Genomic DNA, 24,209 nt, shown 5'->3' with positions numbered 1-24,209 from the left:
ACGTAGCGTGTTGCAATCTGGTTCTCTATCATGTTTGATATAAACTCTTTAAGCTAACTACACGGAGTTGGGCAATATACACGCAAGATATTGCTCGAATAAGTTTCCGTCAGGAGTTACATGGGTTTCCTCGCGCAAAAAACGGTTAATTTTCAATAATTTTTTATTATTCCAAAGATACATATTTTGCAAAGATTTTGAAAACTTTTCAAAGGAACATATTCAAAACTCGGCCATTCCGACGACATTTCCTCGGAAAAAGGTGCCTCCGCGTTAACAGCAGAACTTCTTACAGGATTATTACAAGTAAAAAGAAAGAAATATGTGTTTTAATTAGGACCAGAAATTAGGCATTGGGCGAAGGAAAAACAAAAAAATTGAAAGTTGCTTTTTTGGCAGACGTTTTTACAAATATATGCAAATTTTTGTAAAAATTTCTCGACGTGTTTTGTTTATTAGATAGTTGAAATTGAACGAACAATCCTTCGTTCTAGCCATCAAGTAGTAAATTATATCTCGAAGACATGTGTAAAATGTTATTGAAATCGGTTGAGTATTTCGCGAGAAATCTTGACAAACGACTTTGAAAACAAAGTTTCGAGAAAAATGCGTTTTAAGTTTTAAGTGACTATACATATTAGACCTCGAGCGCGCAAATTTTCAAGGCTGTATCTTAAAAATTATTTTACGGACCATTTTGTGAGTTTAGGAAAATATTCTAGAGATTTTATAAAATTTAATATAAAGGTAAATTTTTTTTGTTATTTGGAAGCCGTGAAACCCATGTACAATAACTCCTTAAAGAAAAGGGCTAAATTATTATCTTTCTAAAGTGGAAATGTTGTGGTGAAGAAGAGAGTATTCAAAGGAAATTTAATAATCGAGGTTACTGTAACCAAAATCTATAGGTATGAAGATATTTAAAATACGTCCGCTAAACTTTTTCATATATATTTATTATGTGCCTCAACTGACTCATTGTCATTGCCAACACGAAGCAAGGATAAAAGTTCATGTTGGCTGTCCTTGAAAATTAACTCGATGTAAACACACATACCACGACATAAACAATTTCAACTGCACTCGGAGATAATAGCTGTACTCAAGCGTTCGTTTACACAAATTCAATTCGTTACGAAATGCGAACGAGCGCGTTCAATGCGCCAATTGCTAAAAATTCCCACACATGCAGACTAAACACATACATTTATGAATACGTGCATGTGAATATCAAGAATGTATCAGTGCAGTAATCAGTTATTTTTGAGACAAAAAATATTTCTGATAATTCGGAAGGAAAGTCTCGTAAATCCGAAGGTTAGTAGGCTAGAGTAGTGGTTCTTGTTCAGGCTCGCGAGAAATCAATTTATTACTTGGAAGATTATATAATAATAAAGTTCATATACATTAGCTGCATCCACCAAAAACTTTGTAGGATGCTGAAAGCAGGTCTGCAAGATGTAACTAGCATTCATAATTCTTCGACGGCGCTAAACAAAGGTTCTTCTCCGTGGATGAAATATAAAAAATAATTCGCCACTAAAAGTTATTGTCCGTACAATGACCAAAATGTCGGCGTTTTAAAAAAACAGTTGAGTTTAACCCACAATTCGGATCGTTTTCGGTGTCCCAAAATTCGATTTTTGATCTTATAAAAAAACTTGTAAGTCATTGTAAAGAGAACTAATGCGTTTATGGTTAAACTGATAGTGGTGATTGAACTGAGCGGCTACAGTCTAAAAGGCTGTAACTCAAAACCTATTTGAGATATCGAAAGTAATGTCATCATGTTATTTTTAAAGTTATAACTTACCGATATATGAAAAAATTTGTTTTGTTTTCTTCAAATTTTCACTCTAGGTGTGCTTCTTAAACGAATCTAACCTCACTCGCCGCAAATATCTTTAGTTTTACCACAAGGAAATTGCGTTACTTCACAATTGATTCTAAAACGTTCGCAAGTTTTCTCTACACAGCTTGTGGGTATGTAGTTCCAGATAGCCATTGATTGCAACGGCGACATTTGAAATGCAAGGCGTCATCATCACATTTCGACTTAAATAACGACCGACAAACTCAGACATTTCGCAAAGAACCTTGACATTCCCAACCACCAGTCGGCAAATATTGTGCAAACTGGTCGATTCACCACACCAAGCTAACAAAATCGTATACCGGTACCAACACCATCAGACTCACACCACTCCTACTTAGCAGAGAGCAGTGATGATGAGATGCAGCAACAATGGTGGCGCGTCGCCAAATGAGAAAAGTAAGCAATAAAATCATAGTTCTTTAAGGTGTACATGCGGTTTGCGGCAGGCGCGAGCAAATTTGCTTAAGTGGGGCAAATGTGAGGTGGGTTACGTGAAGCCTACCCAATCAGTGGAATACGCTGTCAACTGTTGTTTGTGCAATCGCTTTTCGCTTTAGTTTTGTTAGCTTTTTCATTTGCTTTGCCGCTCTTTACCTTTCTCTTCGACTGATTTTTATTATACATCTTTTTACTATGATTTTTTTAATGTTTACTTTTATTTTAATTATGTTTTTTTTTCTTACTTACTTTCATTTCAGTTGTATGATTTTTTCTGCCGCATAAACCTTGAACGCGGACACATTTCTGTGAAGGAGAAACTACTGAAAGTCCACTGAAGGACTTTCAAAGCCGCTGCAACAAGCGTGCGCTATATTTAGTGTATGGAGAATAGTGGCTGTGGTGAATTTCACATTTTCGTAAATGAGTGGTAAGTGAGCAGCATGATGAATTGAGTGAAGCGCTTGCGGTGGAACGCGGAAGAACGCACTCACATTGCTAAGTTCATAGTTGTGTAAACAATTTTTTTTTTTCGGAAACACGTGCCAGCCGTGACAACAAGACATCGTGTTGCTAGCAGTTAATTTACCTCATGTTAATAAAAATTTGAAGAGGGGTCTATAGTATATACATATACCATACATATATGTATGTATCTAGGAAGTGTTACTAATACAGAACAATGTATGCAAATATTTATATAGGTATACTTCTATATTTATCATATTATATGAAAAATAAATCTAATGACACCCACTCCGTTGCTGCTCATATTCGATTCACCTATATTTGTTGTAATTGTGTTATTGCCGAGCTTTGCATAATATCGCTGTCAATCGATAGTGAATTATTTATTTCGCCTAACTGTAAATGTCGAACGCTTAATACATAACTGTGAGCGCAGGAAAGATGAAGTGTCTTCTGCTTTTGTCGTCAGTGCATACCTATTTGAATGCAAATCACTTCCATGCCTTGATACCAAGGCCACGATTGGCTTGGACTGACTTTGCTGCAACGCTGTACTATTTCACGAACCTTTATATGTATAGCGTGTGTTATATAGCGCAAAAACAATAATAATAACGGTAATGTATGCAAGTCCTTGACAACTTTCACGGCTGCAAAACACACATACTATGCAATTAATTTTCAATTTGGGCTCATGACAAATTGTTTTGAAATAAATATATGTATGAGGGGTACTGAGTAGAAAATTATTGTAATATGCTAATATACCATACATATAACCTAAATTTATTTTTTAGGTATGATTTGGTTTTGCTACCGTTTCCGCGTAGCAGTTCTTCTAGGTTTTTAAAAGGTCGGCTATCCGTTGCATCAATTTTATATTTTTACGTCGGGGAATTAGTAGTAACATCCAAAGCTCCAAAACATACATTTAACCTGTGGATCACCCTGAGATCCGTATTATCGGATTAAGCCACTGCGATTTTAGTTACGGCTTCTCTATCTGATATAGTCTTCGAGAAGAATTACGCTGAGCTGTATGATCGTTATAATGACATTGACATAAGAGTATGATGAGCTTGTATACGAAATCGGGTCTTACAGAGTTGAGCTATGTTGTGATGCTACAGCCTCCATCAGTATAGATCACGAAATTGAAATCTAAAATCACCGTTGACTGAAACATTTTGTCCGAAGTGAAGTAAAATTTAATCAAATTTGAAATTGAAACAACCAACATGTGACACGAATAAATGACTATCGCCTAGTGATATACTTGGCCAAAACCTCTTATGCCAATTAGGAAGACGAAGAGGTCAGAAAGGGATATTTACCAAAATACTTACATAATTGATGCAACCTAATCTTAGGCAAGGTAAAATTGCGCTGTTGCATAGTATATCAACTACAATAACAATAAATCAGCAAAACATTCACAGATGATTTTTGAAATCGGCATGTAAGGAATGTGTCAAAAGGCGATTCTGCGCAGAACGTGGTGAGTGAAATTGCGTGGGCACTGAGCGTTTGGGTTGCCAATGGCAGATAAAATCCTGAATTCACCACAATAACAGTAAAATAGTAGTAAATCCTATAGAAATCAAAGACTTAAAGCCTAAGTGCTATTCGACGCTGTCAAATGCACAGTTATTCCATCGGAAAACGTAGTGTACTGCTGTTCCATGTGGACGCAAATGAGCTCTTAGCCAATTCGAATTTAGTTAAGGGATGACTGGCGAATGTAACGGAAGCGTTTCTTTTGAGCGGTGCGCGAATATTTATTTGAATATTTGTTAGTGTTAAGAAACGAGAATATTATATTAAGATAGTGAATTAGTTGACGGGTGAATTTAAGAGTAAAATTGTACTGTAGCATGGTTTCTAAAAAATAGTGGATTATGGGTGCAGATTTGTGAAGTTAAAAATTTCCAGAAAATTAAAAGAAAAACTGTAATAGAAAATAATAATAATATTTTCGTGTTTCGATGTGCTATTAATAATAGGAATTCGTAAAAAAATATAGATATTAAAAAAGTTTAATATTAAATTCTAAAATAAAACCTAAAATAGATTTTAAAATTATTATTAAATAAGTGAATCGAATCAGTTGTTAAAAACACATGTGAAATATTGTAGTAACACAGCTTTAGTGCATAATAAGTGAGCAAATAACTATAAGAAAAATGGAAACTGTTTCATCATAATTTTTGGAAATGATAAAAACGTAAGATTATTTATAAAGTGACAACGTAGTTATAATAAATTTCTCTATTTTTTAACTCAGAGTTATTATTATTTTTATGTAGAATACTAATACAACGCTAATGGGACTTTATTTAAAAAAAAAAAAAAAAAAACAGCCATCTCAACTTAGTAAGAGCGATCCATTCTCTATGAAAACATCTCAATGAATAAATCATTATAACGTTATTGGGGTTTGACCCGAAAAATTCGCCTCTTCTTTAACGGAATGAATCTAAAATTTTCTTTGAAGGAATGTCAACTCGGAAGCTTTCTTGAAACTTATTTCGCCAAATGTTTTCTGCGGCTACCACCACGGCATACATATAGGGGTCTTTTAGAGAGTTATTTTTAATTTTATGTAACTTATAATATTAGTGATTAAACGTTCAGATATCTTTCATTCCAGAAATGTATTCGTTAGTTTGATATTATTGTTGAGGATTGACCGCTTTCAGCACAAGCATTCCTTTATAAATAGATATTCTTGAATCAGTTAGTACTTATCACGATTTCTTCTAAGACTATGGCCGTTGATATCATAAACAAGAAAAACCGTTACTTCGGTCGCACCAAAACTATAATACGCTTTACGAATATAAAATTTTTCTTACAAGAACTTGATTGCGAACGTTCAGTTTGTATGGCATCTATATGCTATAGCGTTCAGATTTGAACAATTTCTTCGGATATTGCATAATTGCTTCCGAACTTCGTAAAGATACCTCGTCAAATGAAAAACTTTTCAATACAATGACTTAATACCGATTGTTTGGTTTGTAAGACAGCCATATGCTATAGAGTTCCAATATCGACCGTTTCGACAACTGAGCAGCTTCTTGATGGGAAAAGGACAGGTGAAAATTTCAGATCGATATGTCAAAACTAATGGACTAGTATGCATATGTCTCCGTCTCCGACGTTTCCTTCGGGGTGTTACAAACTTCGTGGCAAACTTAATATACCCTGTTCAGGGTACAAAAAGTAATACAGGAGGTGAGATTTTGTCAGATTTGGTCCATGTGTATGTTTTATAGTCTGGGTTAGGTTAGGTTAGGCCGTAAGGCTGAACCTCGTTACAGAGGTAATTCAGGATCCTGCCCACTTGTGTAGCTATAGTTGTACAGCTAAAGAGTGTAGATGATTCCACCTCGCCTTCTTTCATACAGCTTTGGCAATTTGCGTCCAAGAGACAATTCCAGACAATTCCATAGAGAAAAGCGCGTTGATTTGCAATTCAATTTTTATTTTAAAGCCAACAGCAGTGAGTATTTTTTGCTTATATAATTTGACATGTAATCGTAGATGTTGCAAGTGTCAAACGTCAACGTCAACCCATTAATTGAATTAAAATTACAATAACAGGTATTTTGATTGTGTTAGTGAATGGGCGCGGGATGGCTGGAGGCATATAAAGGCAAATGGAAAGTTTAACAAGAGATATATAAAAAAACATAACACACTAAAAAGAAAGCATAAAAATTTGCTGGAAAAGAAAATACAAACATACATATGTACAATATAAACACACATACATAAATAACATAACGACAATAATGGTTTGTGGTGGTGTGGTTGCGTTAATGCTATTAGCAACATGACAATCGCCGTTTTTTTGCGCGACACAAGCAGTCAACTACCCTTTCACATGCACAAAAGTGACTGCTCATATACACACATACATACATATGAACGAGCTCTGCATACAAGTGTCTCAGCCTTATATTGGATTTGTATACAGAAACACCATACATATATATAGGTATGTATGTATGATGTCGCGCGCGTTGCCATTGTTTGACTGTGCGACCTCACCTTGTTGCACGGCCGCATAAACAAACAGACGGAAGCCATTACCACGCGCCACTCAAACGCAAATATAAATAAACACTCCAGCGCTATGCGAGAAGAGAGATACAGCAATGTCGCCTCCCCGGTATGTAAGCATAGTTTTGGGCGTAAAAGCATTTGTGGTGTGTGTGTGTGCGTCGTTGTGTGCACAATCGCTTTACATGAAAAAACATAACCACTTGTATTGTGTAGTGTACACTCGCCTATTTATGCATGCCAAAGTAAGCAAGCTCCACTCCTCAGCTGGAGCAAATAGGTTTCCCATTTCTGTGTGCATACAAAAGCGCGCGCGCGGGGTATGTGTGTGTGTTTATGCAGCTATTGTTGGTCAGCAAAACATAAATTTGGTTACCACATACACACACTTCCATATACATATGTGACGACCAGCTCCTTTGCCTCAAACACATTCCCAGACAGTAGTTTAATCCACTAGCACAGATAGGCATAAAGGTAGTGGCGGCTTCGACTACATGCGCATAAATCGGTCGGATCCGCACACTAGCACACACACACGCATATGCATGCATACAACGACTCCCTATTGGCCTTCAAAGTTAAATTTAGTGGATATCTGCCAGTTGACATTATCGCATCATGGGTGCGTTAGCTAAACGCAACAACAACAACATCAACAGCACGCGTTCCAAAATAGCCAACCTTCCAACTCGACGCACTCACACTTTTATTAGACACTGTGGCATACAGCCGTTTAGTGTCGCTGGCAGGATTTATGAGCGCCGTAAAAGCATTGCTTAACAAGCTAGTACCCCATGCGCTCGTATATACAATACATATATCACTAATAATAGTGAATTGCATTAAAGTTGCGTATACGTCGCGCGCGCCCGCATTCTCTTGGATATATGTATATATGTATGTATATATATTCAGCTGGGTGCCAAGTGCAGTCGAGCATTATAGGCCCATTGTAATGACAATGATAATGTGTGGGCGCACAGCCCGTTATGTGTGTGCATGTGTGTGTGTGTGACCATAAAAGCTGGCGTAAGTGAATCTAACAATAAAGGCAACTGTTAAACGAAATACCGTTACATATTGTAAAATTCAGAACTACAATGTAGCAACAATTTGGTAACACAAAACAAAATCTGGTGAATGTCTGTTAAATCGATTATTGATTGGAGAAAGCTGTCTTTGTTGCTGCTGTTGTTATGAATGTCTATGCCGTGCGATAATATTGCCTACAAAATGGGTTTTTAAACATTTTACGTTTTTGTATATAACCGCCTATGACCTCCACAGCCTTTTGTTTCGCATATCATATATATATGTATATATATATATATATGTATTTAGTTTACAACAAGTTTTCTTTGACGCACAATTTTCTGTCGTTCCTATACACTATCCTTCGACACATACTAACATAAAACACTTTACCTTTCTGCACATTTAACATTCAGCCAATTTTCCTTTCACATCATGATAATAATAATAAAAATAAATGTAACAAGCCGCTATTGAGTGTTTCTGTGTGCGAAAAAGTCGTTTGCTTTTAATAAACCAAGAGCCTAGGCCTATGTGTGCTTCATGCCAGATCATAAAAAATTCAATATCTGCTTACTACTTCCGTCTAGCTTTTAGCAGGCGGCAATATTGAGCTATTTCGCTGGTTAGGTGTTTAAGGCTTGCTGAGATGTATGTCGAACGTTAGAAAATTTCTGATCAAATTTAAACCGCACTGAAAAAAAATTACTTTTCATGTATTTAAATACAAATCTATATTATCTTACTAACTTTATTTATAACCAAAATATGTTGAGTCGATTCATAAGAGATGTTGAGATCCTCTGTTATCTCGCTGATCGATAGAAGAATCCGAAGAGCCAAATTTTCGATGACTTCATGACCTTCACTAAATGCTTTGTGACAATCATATACTTGTTTTCACGATAAAGTAGGCTCAATAAAACAATCCCACAGCATTTTAAACGATTTGTTGCCAAACATACACTAATTGACAAATGGAGATCAACATTCAAATGAACATAAAAAAGGGATTGTACCAATGTAGGAACGTTGTTTTTTTTTTTTTGTTTCTGCTTGCGCTTGCAGTTGAAATAGATCAGTCCGTGTCATTTTTAATCAGATGGCATATAGCGTATTACAGATCCTTAAAATTCAGATATATAAAACTTTCGCAGATTTTTAACTCCAGAAAATCTCAGAGCTTAGTCTATCAACTCCAACTTTTGAAATTATTTTAACATCACTAAAAAAGATACCAAATATACGCAATTTCTCTCTAAAGCGCACTAACATCCACTTTATATTATATTTTCTCGATTCGCTTAAATTTGATATATTCTAATACATATTAAAAAGAACAAGAAAAAACGTTAACTTCGGTTGCACCTAGGCTATAATACCCTTCACAGATACAAAGGTTTCTTACAATAACTTGATTCAGATCTAATTTTGTGAATCGGCAATAAAAAATAAATTTTTTTTCCATGCAGGCACTTTACTCTGATCGTGCAGTTTATATGATAGCAGTATGACATAGCGATCCGATCTAAATAATTTTTTCGGAGATTATATTCTTGCCTTAGAAAATAACTCATGCCAAATTTCGTCAAGATGAAAGAGTTTTCCATACAAAGACTTTAATCCGATCGTTCAGTTAATATGGCAGCTATGTGTTATAGTCATCCGATCTGTACAATTTCTTCGGGAATTACATTGTTACTTGAAAATAACTCATGCCAAATTTCGCGAAGATACCTCGTCAAATGAAAGAGTTTTCCATGCAAGCACTTGCTTCCGATTGTTCAGTTTGTATGGCAGCTATATACTATAGTGGTCCGATATCAGCCGTTCCGACAAATGAGCAGCTTCTTAGTAAGAAAAGAATAGGTACAAAATTTCAGATCGATAGCTTAAAAACTGAGGGACTAGTTTGTATATATACAGACGAACGGGCGGACGGACGGACATGGCTAAATCAACTCAGCTCATCATGCTGATCATTTAAATATATATTTTATAAGGTCTCCGACGTTTCCTTCTGGGTGTTACAAACTTCGTGGCAAACTTAATATACCCTGTTCAGGGTATAAAAATGCATTAAGTGCGTTAGCGAACATTTTGAAAAAGTGAGGTTAAGTTGCCAAAACATCAGTCTAGATCATATTAACAGCTTTTTTCCAATTGTTTTGCTTTGATTTCATAAAATATTTAGTATTATAATAGAAATTAGCACGAAAATATCCTATGCGCACTTTGTGAATATTTGGGAAAAGTAAGGTTAAGTTGCTAAAGTTTTGTTCTAAAGCATATTGAAATCTTTTTGCAATTCAAACGCTTCAATTTCATATAGTCTTTATTATTTTACTACAATTTGACAAGAAAAACTCACTAAGTGCAATAGCGAATATTTTGCAAATGTGACGTTAAGTTCAAGTTAATTTTAGCAAGAAAATTATTCCTGAAATTATCAATAATCAATAAATAATAAGTACTCAAATAAAAATTATATTAGACAATTAGTGAACAAAATACGCTACATAAAACATTTTTCTCACCTTCAATCATTCAAAGTTAAAATTCAATTTAAAACATTGCTCAACTTGAGAAGCCCGAAAGCGCTTTAAAATTCTCAGTTACATTGCTGCTATTTTAATACTACAAATGCGAGCCTCGCAGCTACGCGGATATACCAGGAAATCCTGTTATACGCATGGTTGTATGTGATGACGTAGGCGTTGCTATTGGCTTTGATGTCGCTGATGGCATTTTATTGCTATGATTATTATAGCTTAAAAGCCAATGAATTTTATTGCACAAATTAATAATAAAACATGAATGAGAATAGCAATCAATCAAAATCGGAAGCAGGCTTTAAAAAAGCACGCAAAAAAAAGAAGTGAAATAGCGAGTTTGAGGGAGAGAAAAGGAACTAAAGAGTAAATAAAAATTGCTTTACCAAAAAACAAGACAAAAATACTGATAAAAGCGAGGGGGAAAAAAAATAATTGCTGCAAGCAATAAAAACCTTTATGATATTATGGTTTATGTTAAAAGTATGTTTAATATTAGAGCGAGAGAGAGAGAGAGAAAATTTGTTTTTTCCGCTACACCCTAATAAGTATATTCTAATTAATTAAACCTATACGACCTTAACCAAGCACATCACCTCAAATGGAAAACTATTAATCTAACAGGTATACAGCTGATCATGGGTGTTATCTGCGCACTTCTTAGGTGCTTATAGTTGAGAGAAACGAACTCGATATTACACATATTGCCTTTTTTATCCAATTCTGGGAGAGCTTCTTCAGCCGTGCAAAACATATATAATATTTTCATATTAAAAGCTGCGGGCTAGGTTCTAAGCTCTTCAAACTAACTCTTTTGACCACAATTATCAACTCATCTTCATGTATACATATGTATAGGTAAGTACATATATGTATGTAATATATGCCGCTCTGAAAGCGGATATGCGCGCGATGATGATACCCCATTAAAAATGTAATGCCATTTGTCAGGCGGCCTTGTGACTTACAGAATGTCATGAAAGCGCCGAGACCAGGTAGAGGCTGAGCATACAGACATTTCTCGGTGGCGAGAAGGGCGTGGAGGACAAGCTCGTAAAATCGCACAAAGTTCTACACCTACATACTTACATGCATACGAATATGCGCAATTTAATATAAAAAAAGTTGAAAAATGTTGGGTAAAGTGTTGGAAAATGAAGTGTGTGTTGGAAAATGAAATGGAAAATCCTAACGATACACAAATAAAAACACAATTTTAATGAAGCTTATGGTGACACGTACGCGCTGATAAATGTATGTGTGTGTATGTGTAGAAATACGCAGCGCACTTTGTTGATACACATACAATGTGTATATATACATTTATACATACATATGTATGCGTGTAAAAAACGATAAAATGAAAGAAATGTACTCCTATATATACATTTTTACCCACGCACACACACACATATAAACGCATACCGTTACTACTGTGTGCGTGTGGCGAAATATTCGTGAAATAAATTGCAAAGCAAGGCAGAAGCTAAATGGAATGAAATGAACAAAATGCTGAAGTCAGGTGTTTCCCAATCAAAGGGACCAAAACAAAAACAATAAATAAAATAACAACAACATTCACAAGTAAAAAGTAGCGCAAAATGCGGACAAACAGACCAAAAATGATAGCAAACCGGGATAAGAACTTCCAGATGAAGCATAAAAATCAACAACACGAGGTATGACAGAGTAAATCAGCACAACGGAAAAGCTGTGGAAGAAATGCGAAGCTGCGCAGTATATGTGGCAACAACATGCGACTCGGAGTAGGGTCACTGTGTAAGCTTGGCTGAGCTGGGGAATTGTAATAGTAAATCGCTTATAGCATTAAAATAAGGGAAATATTTGCGTGAACGTTCGAGAATTGATTGCTCAGTTTAACTTAAAGCCAGAAAAAATGTGGTAGAGAAGAATGCAAAAGAAAAATCACTACCAACGCACACATTCGCACCTTTACATATCAGCTAAAGGTGTGGAGAGCGCGATTTGTCTTCTGCAGGCTGTTGGCTGTGAAGCTAAAGTTAGATATTACTGTGTCAGACATTTCGCATTTACTTACTGGCTAAGCCTAGTTATTAAGTTTGTTGCTCAGCCGATGTTCCTTTCACCAACTTCGCATTGTGGTCGTTCGTATAGATAACGGTATAGGCAAGTGCTGAAAAAGGTCAACTTGTTTGCGCAGTATTCGAGGAAAAACCCAAAAGCTGTCGAAATATTTTCGCAAAGATAAGCTGCGCCGCTAGGCGATGTTGTACCGTTAGTTAAGTTGTTGTTGGCAGGTCAATCAGTGTATAAACTGCAGACAACGTGCCACCGACTGCAGACCAACTAAAAAGCGTTCATGTGTAGATATATGTGTGTATATGTGTAAACAAGTTAAATGGAATTTTTTCACACACATCCACACATCTACATACATTCGGGCCACGCTTCACATGTAACACATGCTGTTTTATACGAGTGTGTGTTTGTCGTGTGGCAACCTTGAGTTGCTCGTTAGTGCCGTTGTTCGCGTTACTAAGCCGTGGCCACTGGCTAGTTGTCAAGTGCAAGTATTTGCTAGTCCGTCTGTGGCAGAATTCGTGGCATGTAGGAATTTTAAAGCTTTGTAGACTTATTGCGACTTATGGGCTCAGCTACCATTGAATTTGGAAAAATTTATGTCGATGTATTTGTAAATTTATTTTATATACATACATAGAAAGCAAAAAAAAATTGTAAAGTAATTTTTTGGCACGCTTGTAGATTACGCTAGCTGATGCCAATAAAAGCTACTGACAGATTTGCATCCGAGTTTTACCTCCCATTGCTAATTCAGGTAAAAAGGTACCCAAACCTGTGACCTGTTTTCTGGCTGCGGATGACTGCTTTAGTAACCACTCAGACGTTAATTTAAGACTGTTCCTTACAACGATAGCTAACAGTTGAAAAAGCTAAAGATTCAATAATTCGGTTGTAATGTTGATATTGATTGAGAAGCCGTGTTCGAGTTAGCATTCAAATTTGTGAAAATTTTAAAAATCAAAAATATATTTATAAAAGTTATGTAATCCACACTTCCGAGTATCCTTAGTCTAAAAAGGAGTTATTGCCAGAGTGCTGTCTAATTTATGAATCACCATTCGTTAGAATGTTGGCCACTTTCGACGTCATGTTGATAAACCCATGTTCCGTATCCGGTAATGATGCATTTGATGAATGAAAGGTGTTCAGCTGCGTTGTCAAGAATTTAAGTTCCTTATAATAGATGTTGAAACCCCCTTCTATTTCGTGAGGCCAACACAACGATTTTCTAGCATTGTTTCTCTAACTTTTTCGATGATAACGAAAACTCATTAACAAAGTTGGATGGTTGAGTAGCATGTGTCAAGTTTTCGATGACTTCATGACCTCTACTAAATGCTTTGTGCCACTCAAATTCTTGTATTAAAGTAGACTATTTCTGCAATATTAGCTACGATTTTGTTTGGAAAAGTAAATGTCAAGCGAGCTGCTTTTTACATTTTTTTCTATGTAAAAATCAGTGACAAATTTTTAGCGACGTAAACAAATAGGTACCAAACACACACAATTGACATATAAAGATCAAACTTCATATAAATATAAAAAAGCGTTGTACCAATCCAGGACAACATTTTTTGTTAATTCAGTTTGCGCGCGTAACGTTAATCGTCCGGGTCAAATTTGATTAGATGGTATTCTCACATAATGAATTCTCTTCGCTCGCACAGCACTTTTGATAAGAGTTAGTTTGAAATGAACGTCGGTGCGTCTGTATATACGCAAACTATGCTCTCAGTTTCTGGGATATCGATCTAAAGTTTTGCAGACGTGCCTTTCTTCCCAAGAAGCTGCCCATTTGTCGGATCCGCCACTGTGGCATATTACTGCCATACAAAGCGACCAGCCAAAACCAAGTTAAATATCTTTTTATTACCGCTTTGGTGCAGCCGAAGTTAAAATTTTTTCTTGTTTTGATGATTATTCTTATGATCTTAATTTAGATGCTAGATTGACATAACAGTTTCTATATTTTTATCTATTATATTTCATATTTATAAATTTATTTAATAATTATTATTTTTTTACTTTTAGCAAATTCTCGAGATAATCTACATCAATACATAATAGGATGTATAGCTATAACCACCGTTTCTAAAAACCCTTGCTCGAGCTTTTATAAACTGCATTGTTGTGTCATCATCTAAGGCTATTGCTTATTTGGTTTGTGACGTCAAAAGACAAACACTGAAGTGTTGCGTGTGCCCGACATTTAAAAAACAACACAAGTTGTTTTGAAGACAATGAAGAAATCATAAAAGAACAACACGGAAAGAAAAACAAAAACATGCATTAGTTCATTTATGAAAAACAACAATTTTTTTTCAACGTCTATTGTAATAAAACAAAGCAAAAGAGTAGCAAGGGTAAAAGTAAACGAGAAAAAAGTTTTTGTGACTAAGTTACATCAATGCTAAAAAGTGAGACAAAAGTGAATACAATAAGTCACATATATGTGATCCAACCAAAAAAATGAGGAAGTAAAAATGCCGCTTTTATATTCTTTCATCCAAGCAACGTCAGCATTTAAGCCTATGCAAACACACACATAAACAAAAACCAACCTTATAGACTACCGAAAGGCCGAGCGACCTTCCGAACGAGCGAACTGGCACACAGCCAACTCTCAGCAAACCTGCTACTTCAGCAACGTATTTTTCATCAACACGCTGACGCTGAAGCGGTTGGTGTATGTGTGTGTGTTGGTGAGTGATTTACGCCTATGACAAAGGCAGGCTGAGTGTCGCACAAGCGGCAGCATCCTTGCATCATCAGCGTCTTAACGGAATCCTGCTCATCTCGAAGAAAACGTGCTAGGTGTGCCGCACAATAAATCGCAATGGCAAGGTAAGTGCCAGTGTCCTTATCTCTTTATAACTGACTGAAAGACTATATATACATATATATTTACACCTATTTACAAACATATATTTGAGGGTTTTACAAAAAGAAAATTCATTATTACTCGTCGTCTTCGTTCCTCCTTAAGAATTGTATTTTATTCCTCGTTGTTTGCTTTTTACTTATTTCTTACTTTCTTTATTATTTGTATTTTTATTTTTCAATATCAAACGACCCCATCCATTCGTTCAACTGACAGCCAGCACCTCAACGATATCCTTTCAGGCATTTCAATCAACTATGCCACATCGCATCGAAACTCTTCAAGAACCTAAAATATTCATTCGCTTCTTTAGCGTTGCGGCAATGTGTCGGTTTGGCGGTGTTGGCTTTTCTGTTGGCAACAATGGCGGCGGCGGTGGCGGCGGCGTTCATTCTCCATTATTTGTTGTGTCAGTCAATTTGGCATGACACGTTTGGGGATTTGTTGCTTGCAATTCGTATTATATCAAGTTACTCTCTGGTGGTATTTAGTTGCTGTTATTATTATTATTATTTATATTACTTTTGGTATTTTTCCTTATTGTACAATCCAAAAGAACATTGTTTGACTATGCCCAGGTACCAGGATAATGGTTTCGATACTAATTGGTGTTTTTTATGTTCAGAATTTATACTCACTAATGTGGATTTAAATTGAATTCAACCACTTACCATAACACAACTAACTTCACAAATATACTGAATCGATAATAAAAAATTCTATGAATTAGGTTACTCAACAGAAAAAGACGTCCATACGTTTTTAGGTAATCTTAGAAGATTATTAGGAATCAGTCATCCCCCAGATATTTCACTGCCAAAGTTTTGAGCAAGGTCGATTAGCTTTTTCTGTCAAAGTCTTTCCATCTATTCTATTTTTCATGGAAGTTCTTTGACAGTTGACACACACATTACTTCGAAGAGATACGCACTGAATCGGAAGTACGCCTACGTAAATTGTATAGCCGTTGACGAAAAATCAGTCGACACTATGATTGACTTAATGGTGAGCTACTCATTAAGATTTATATACATATATTTGTCAACATATGTATATACATATAACATATGCTTATCTCCATCCCAGGTTAGGTTGGGTTGAACCCCCAAGATGGCGGGGGAATCACACTTAGATTGACAAATACAGTTTTTTGTAAAGCTGGAAAAAACTCTTGCATTTGGATACTAATTCTCGACAAAACGCCTTGAACCTATCACAAATCTGTATCTTATTTCTATTTCCGCTATCCCAGCCTTGATTTGGCAAAGGCGGAACATTCGAGAAGAAAGTTTTGAGATGGTCCATGCGGTTGCGCAGTTGCTAGTTTCTGATCAGCGCTTGCCGAACTCACCTAAGACCCATCCATACAGTATGGAATCACAAGAAGCCAGTGAAGCACCTACGCTTTTCCTGTAATTCCGTTATGTGCAGGTACCTAAACTAGTCTAATTACGACGTAACTCCAAGGTAGAGATGATGGTGGCGAGAGATCTCTTCACTAGTCTCGAGCATATGGTCATCGAGCTCAAGGTTAGTATCGTCGCCCAACTATCGGTGTGGATGGTCACTACTCTGAAAGAAGAAGCGCTCCTGAGCATTAGACCTTCTGCTACCTTAATGGCAGTAATGGTAGCCAGTTTAGGATGAAATACTATTAACGAACAGACGACACCTACCAGCCAATCAGGTTGAAAAGGTCTTATAGTGTCTTGTCATTAAATTTATTTCTCCGGAGGAAAAGGATACAGAGGTGTTTCATCCATTTTCTTTTTGGCTTAAAATCATCACCTTCATTCAACATGATATATGGAATCTGTTCGAAAGCTGAAAATCTAAATGCACTTGTTGTCGGATGATCTAACTACACATTATGTGGCTTCAATTATGGTGGCGAGCTCTTATAGAAACGATGTCAACTTCAGCCTGGCTGCTATTTTTGCTGAAATCTTGGCTGTTCTACAAGGACAAAGGGCTCAATTCGTTGGCTGTCACCTGGTTGATATAAAATATATATAAAAAAAATAGCACATCTTGTGTTTTTCCAAAACATACACTATATCACAATTGAGGTTTATATTCCAAAAGGAAAATTATAAATTTGAATTCACTGTAGATTTTTAGATAGTAAAAGGGTGTTCATTTTCATGCAAGAGAGAGAGTACCTCATTCCCTAATTAATTTAAGCACTTACGCCCAAATGCATTTTTGTAATTCCGATTTCCAATCAGTACTTCACGTAAATGCCTAAGCATGAAGGAATATCCCACGACACACCTTCACACACCAAAAAAAACAAAAGCAATGCTCTGAAGCACCTGGTCGATAACACGCCTGCCCCAAAAAGGGTTACATTTATTATCTGCGCTGATGGGTGTCACGGTATGCGCTACTTTTCTTTCACACCAACTCCCCTCGTTGGCGATATCTGTGCGTAGCATCTTTGAAATATTCTTGATACACGCACGATTTTCTAGCTCTCTAAAGGAGACAGGCATATGTGGTAGTAACCAAAAACATTTACTTACACACGTAAAGGCAGATGGGCGGGTCACACTAACAACACGTTTACTGAGCATGCTTTTAGACATTGGAACACATACATATGTATGAGTTCAGTTTCTTCGCTTCGACATTGGGTGTTTAAAAAATTATTTACTTTTCATTTCACTTAAATTGCTTGATATTTTCTGATATCATTGCGTATCAGCATAGAGTGCTTGTGTATGTGTGCGGTTTTGGGTCGTTGATGAGTCGGCAACTTCATTGCCCTGCGGCGTACAAAGGCCTGACTTGTTAAGTTCGAACAGCTGTTGGCGCGCTGCGATAGCTCACTTAGCCCCGTCAACTGTTTGCTTTAAATTCAAATGTCGCAAATTTCCTATTTCGCTTGGATTAAAGTTTTCGTGCACGTTTTGCGCTGCCGCTTTTCGCTTGCGCTCCATTTCACTCACTCATTCCCTCGCTCGCTCATTCATTTTCATTTGCATTTGAATTTGGGCTTGAATTTGTTTGTTTTCGTCGGTTTTGGGTTTGTTGTCAGGCCCATTTCTATTGTGCGCTCATGCCACTCGTTGGTTTCCGCTCATTCGTGTTTGTCGAACCTCTTTGCTAGCCTGCCGGTTAAATGGCCCAGCACTTGAGTGTCTGTCCACTGTGAGTGTGAGCGTGAAAGAATTTAAAGTGTTTTAGGTGTCAAGCGTGGAACGCTAGTGGGGTGTGCGAAACATAAGTACAAAATGTGGATAAAGTGACTGTGGAGTTTTTAAATTGTAAATGTATATTTTCTTCACCAATACTTGGCCAATGCGTTTACCTACGTTTAATGTGTTGAAATTTATGGTTTAAACTCTTCGAGCCTTCCAAGCAACTTGAGTATGGCATGAGGCTGACTTGTAGCTGTAGTTCTGAAATTTTCGAAGAAATTGAGATTACATTACTTTTAGGAAAATAAAGGTTCGTTATTGCAAATAATATCATAATTAATAATATTGACATAATGAATATTTTAAGGATTTAGAAGTGGTGAAGGTGATGATGGCAATTATAGAAGAATTTATTTGTATATTTATACCCTGAAGTTTATAATACGCAGAAGGAAACGTAACGGAGATCCGATAAGCTGAGTCGATTTAGCTGTGAGACGCACACGTCCGTCCGTCTATCTGAGTATATATATACGCAAACAAGTCCCTCAGTTTTTGAGAAATCGATCTGAAACTCGGCATGGATTATTGCGCAAGGCAACACCACAAACTCCAGTTAAATTGTTTAGATCGCCTCATTATAGCATATAGCTGCCAGTCAAACTGATTTCTCAAAATCCAGTCCTTGTATGGTAAACTTACCCATTCAAACTGATCGATCAAAATCAAGTTCTTTTTGCGAAAGTGTATTTGTGAAGGATATTATACTTCGGTGCATCCGAAGTTAACGGTTTCTTTGTTTGAATATAACTTTGGTATAATCTTCAATTCATTACCTAGTTTTTTTTTTTACAGTACTATCATAAAATATATATTGATAAGTATTCCTAATACAACGTATCCCACATTAATCTACATTTGACTCCTAGTAAAATAGGAGTATGGAAAGAAGATTTGGTCTTATTAAGTTTGGACCTCTTCCTTCACAACTAAAACATATTAATTAACTATAATATGTCCTTAATGCATTAGGCATGCTAATATACCCAATTTATTCCAACTATTAAAAATAGTTTGCCTATTATAAATAAGTGTATTCGACTGTGATTTTGAATTATTTTAAGAATATTTCAAATATGTTGAAGTTATTTTTTTAATTACAACAAAATATCGATTTTGGCAACCCTGCGTTGCAAGAGTTTGCTCTCTCACTCTCAGCTCACTCGTGTCTACGGAAAAAAAATCAAATTTTCGCGAATATCCTACCGTACGGTTTGTTGCAGCGGACGGTAGAAGCGGTGGTGACTGATCATTTACATTGCGTTCTCATAAGATAGGTCGTATCAGCTGATTCGGTCCAAGGTTTTGCGTCGATGACTGTTTGTGCCATAAAGGTTCTTTACAGACTTCAGATTGCAACCACAGCTTGTGAACAGACAGTCGAACACTGCCCGGAGTATCTAAATTTACAGAACGCTAATAGTTGGTACTTTAAAATAAGAGAAGTGATTGATATCATAATATAGGATTTTGTCTGCTTTGTGTTACTATTATATAACGTGAAGTTCGTAACTTTCCAAAGAATAGCTCTCATCGAATTCTTTTCAAATTCTTCTGAAAGATATTCACCGCAAAACCACTTCATAGAACCTTTTTAAGCATTTGATATCAGCTTTCAGAAGAAGAGTAGCTTTTATCACTACGACCCATATCTCATAAAAAAGCACACATCTAAATGTTTCTTTGTTGCAACATGTGCATCCATATTCAGCTACTCATAACTAATTCTCGTGCCAAGAAAGCAATTCTCCACTTGTAGCCACTTTGTATGACTTCGGCATAAATTTCACACAAAATGGCAAATGTTCTGCTTAGCTGGATTTGGTGAAAGTTAAATGCACATTGCATTTTGCATTTTAATACTCTCATTTTTTAATTTGCATGCATATGAATTTTTTTCGCAGACGTGTGAGCATGTTTGAGTGTGTGTGTGTCGGCCGGTTGCATTTGGGTTTGTATAAAAATGAAATGCGCCGTAAAATAATATGTGTCAGCATTAAAATGCAGCGCGCACAACGCAAAATGCCAGAAAAGGAACATGCGGATTTTGCATGAGCAGTTCGCTGAGCAAACACGACATACATACAAACGTGTTCGATGTAGCGGGTGTAAGGCAGATGGCATAGTGATGAGTTTTTGAAGTCCAATTTTATAAAAACTTGCACTCGGAACAGATGGCGCTGATGTGAAATATTAAAATATGCTGCCATTTAATGTGTGTGTGTGAGTGATCTATGCATCTTATTTCAAGGAAGATGAGGCTTATCAAAAGAAGTAAACTAAATTCTCTAAACTAAATTGATCAGCCTTTCTATTCCAGGGTAGATACATCAATAGGACAATAGTGCAAAGGTGGATAAGGTAGTTTAAAATGTGGTGTGAGTGATCAAAACTGATCCGGACTTCCAAAAAAATATTTTCCCGGATATTAATTTTTTTGATCGCCCTCAAAATAACCTCCAGTTCGACATAAAATTTATAAACCCAAATCTTGTCACCAGTAATTTTGCGTTAGGTGAATGTAGGGTACTCAGCTACATTGTGAAGCAACTCTCTCCGACTTCAACTTCGCAACGTTTTTCCAAAAGATTCAGGTCATTTGGTAGGAGTCTAGCATTGACACGTTTCATAACCAAAATGTGTTGAGTTGATCCACAAGAGATGCTAAGATCTTCTGTTATCCTCAACTTTTCCGATGTTATCACTCGCATGAGTCAAGTTTTCGAAGGCTTTACGACCTTCACTAATTGTTTTGTGCGGCTCCAATGCTTGTATTCGTGATAAAGTAGACTTGCCACATCATTTTTGCATTATTTTCAACGATTCCGTAGCCGTGATTCTATTAGAAACACAAAATTTTGAGCAAAGTCGTTGTTCAATTTTTTTTTTCATGTTAAAAATCGATAATCCGAATAATTTCGGAAATATGTGTAGTCTCCTTCAGCAGAGTGCATTTACATCGATTTTATGCAAAAATATTCACAGTTTCTGCAAATTTGTAATTACTCATAAATCAAATAAATTAGACGCCACTTCAAAGAAAACATAATTATTATTTCTGGTATAAGTCGCAATTACATATATATATGCACACAATTATACGTATATAAAAAAATATGCATATTAATCTCTGTGTTCGTTACCAGGAATTCGCTGTTAATTAACCTACGGTCGAAAGGCTACCGGTTAAACAGCAAATGTTCACTTTAATTAAGCTGTGTCAACAGCAAATGCAAATTAATACTAATATACATCCAAAAAAAATAATATTGAAAAGCGTGATAATAATCGCTGAAAGGAAAAAGGATTTATAAATTTGCATGCCTGATTGTGCCAAAGTGTTTTTATTATGGTTGTTTTTGTAGTTGGTAATGTTTAAGTGCGCTTAAATTATGGGCGTGTGGAATGACCTTGCCAGGCCGTAACTTTTTATTTGATTATTTCCGGCGTTACAACTAATGTGTGTAAAAAAATATAATACCATATTCGATGACACATACGTATATGTACCATATATATGTGTCCAACAATTTGCAACAAATATTTTTTCGAATCGTGTTCATCCTTTTCTACTCACTGACACCGTGATACGATACAAAAGTTTCTAATAGCCATTTCGGAGGAAAAATTCCATGTTATAACATCGATTAAAGCATTCTTTAAGTAATTTTTACAAATAATTAAAAAGATGAAATTGAAAAAGAACAAACAAAGAAAAACAAAGAAACAAAAGAAGGAGGCTATACTAACCTTTACAGGTGCTATATCATAAACGGGTATAAAAAGGTCTTTATCTTGATTTTGATCGGTCAGTTTATATGACCGCTATCTGCTATACAAGTAGTTGTAGTTGTTCGATTTCAGCGATTCCAATTAATAAGCAGTTTCTTGGCGAGAAAAGAATATGTGCAAAATTTCAGATCGATATCTCAAAAACTGTGTTAAGGCATAAATATCTGAAAATATAATTTTGCAATAAAAAGTGTTTCCTACATACGACATATATACCATGACCTACCATAAAAGTCTGGTAATATACATTATCAGGTTTTAAACTTGAATTCAAATTTTCTTTAAAAATTAATTTTTTAAAATTTTCTCCATATTAATTATTGTAGAGTTTTGTTGTTGGTGGTAATACTGGTTGCTTTTCATATAAATCTATTTTGCCTTCTCACAAAATTATTTTCAGAAAGTTTTTCCAAAATATGGTAAAATTGGGCTCGGGGCCATTAGATTGTTAAAATGCTCCAGAAATATATTTATTGGAAATTTGCACTATTCAGGGGCTTATAGTACTATGTAAAGAGGCTTGCACTTTTAAAATGCGAATTATTTCGTTTACTGGGTGAATGCCAAACTCCATTGCTTAAGCCAGCACACCAGTATTGCATCAGAGCACCTTGAATCCTTTCGAAAATTGCATCTAAATGCAACTAATAGAGCTGCAAGCAAATTGAAAATGCAAAACAAAAGAAAGGAAAAAAGTTATGCATGTAAGTGAGAATGCATAAACTAGCAAAGAAAAATTGCTGCTAAAAACAAAAACAAAAGCAAAGAATTGCACAACCCACACACTCAGCTCGTGCAGTCACATTAATTATTCACTCAGTAACCTTTGAAATGTAACAGTGTTATATAACTGTAAGTGGATGTTGACGCTGCAGGAGAATGGCGGGGAGGGGAGGCGTGAGAGTTAAACAAATGGCGCAAAATGAATGCGTCAATGCAGCAATGAAATAAAAAGAAACTAACACAAACACATACACATGCAAATATATTTGTGCTCGTCTGCCTACCACTACATAAGTATAATATATGGGTGGAGGTTGGTTCATGAGTGCTCAAATAAACGGATATGGATAAGCTTATGCGAGCTGAAAGGACAAAAGGTGACAACTGCTGCTATTACCTCTGAAGTGCAAGTATGTGTGGGTGAATGTGTGCGTGTAAGTATCATTGACGTGGACTACTGCCGCTTGGTTGACTCACACCTACACCTGCGCTTGTATGCCAAGGTTTCTTGAACGTAAACTAAGCAAACTGAAGCCCCAATGCAGCAGGGTCAGTTAGAGTTAATGCTGCTTTGGGAGCAAATTTTTTTTCTTGGCTTCTTATGAAACTTTGTGAAAGAATATGTGTAATTTTTCGCTTCAATGTAACTTTTTGCATGTGATTACGTTACCGGAGCGGCTCTTGCCTTGTTCTCAAAAAGAGAAGAGAGAGTGCTCTCAAGTTGAACTTGACTGGCGCTTGCTTACCTGTTTACTTGGAAAATGAGGACGAACCTTAAAACTTAACTTAAACTTAATAAATGTAATGTTGCTTGGCAAGTTTATATGAAGCAAAAGCACGTACACCCAATATACTGCGGTCCATAGCATTTATTAGTAACATTTTTGTGAAAATATTCAAGCTGCTGCTGACTGAAATAATTTTTATGGAAATGAGTGAAGTTTTGCTTTGACAGCACTGTATATGATTGCTAGTGGAGATATATGAATGGCAGTTGCTCTATTAGATTTCATTGTATGATCAGTCATCAGGGCCAGTCTAGAGTACTCAACAAAGGTCTAACTTTCATAATTTGTTCTAAGATTAAGAAAAAAGGCATTGAATTATGT

General features: G+C 36.0%; 1 protein-coding gene and 1 long non-coding RNA gene across 3 annotated transcripts in view; one reads left to right on the top strand and one right to left on the bottom strand.

The window, feature by feature from the left end:
* Positions 1-14,598: 14,598 nt before the first annotated feature.
* On the bottom strand, positions 14,599-24,032 carry LOC118682227 (uncharacterized). 2 transcript variants are annotated; one of them, XR_004977975.2, is made up of 3 exons: positions 23,847-24,032; positions 22,336-22,541; positions 14,599-14,685 (listed from the first exon to the last, which is right to left on the bottom strand). It is a non-coding gene; the product is annotated as an uncharacterized lncRNA (long non-coding RNA). The 2 variants fall into 2 exon arrangements; XR_004977973.2 differs by lacking the exon at positions 14,599-14,685 and adding an exon at positions 21,915-22,242.
* LOC106614761 (streptococcal hemagglutinin) overlaps positions 14,680-24,209 on the top strand; it is a 256,841-nt gene continuing 247,311 nt past the window's right edge. The window contains exon 1 of the mRNA XM_036370143.2: positions 14,680-15,345. The gene's annotated coding sequence lies outside the window, so the exon portion shown is untranslated. The remainder of the gene's footprint in view (positions 15,346-24,209) is intronic.

The sequence above is a fragment of the Bactrocera oleae genome, chromosome 4, assembly GCF_042242935.1.
Source record: "Bactrocera oleae isolate idBacOlea1 chromosome 4, idBacOlea1, whole genome shotgun sequence".
In the NCBI taxonomy this organism is placed as follows: Eukaryota; Metazoa; Arthropoda; class Insecta; order Diptera; family Tephritidae; genus Bactrocera; species Bactrocera oleae.
This window is presented reverse-complemented; position numbering and strand designations above follow the sequence as displayed.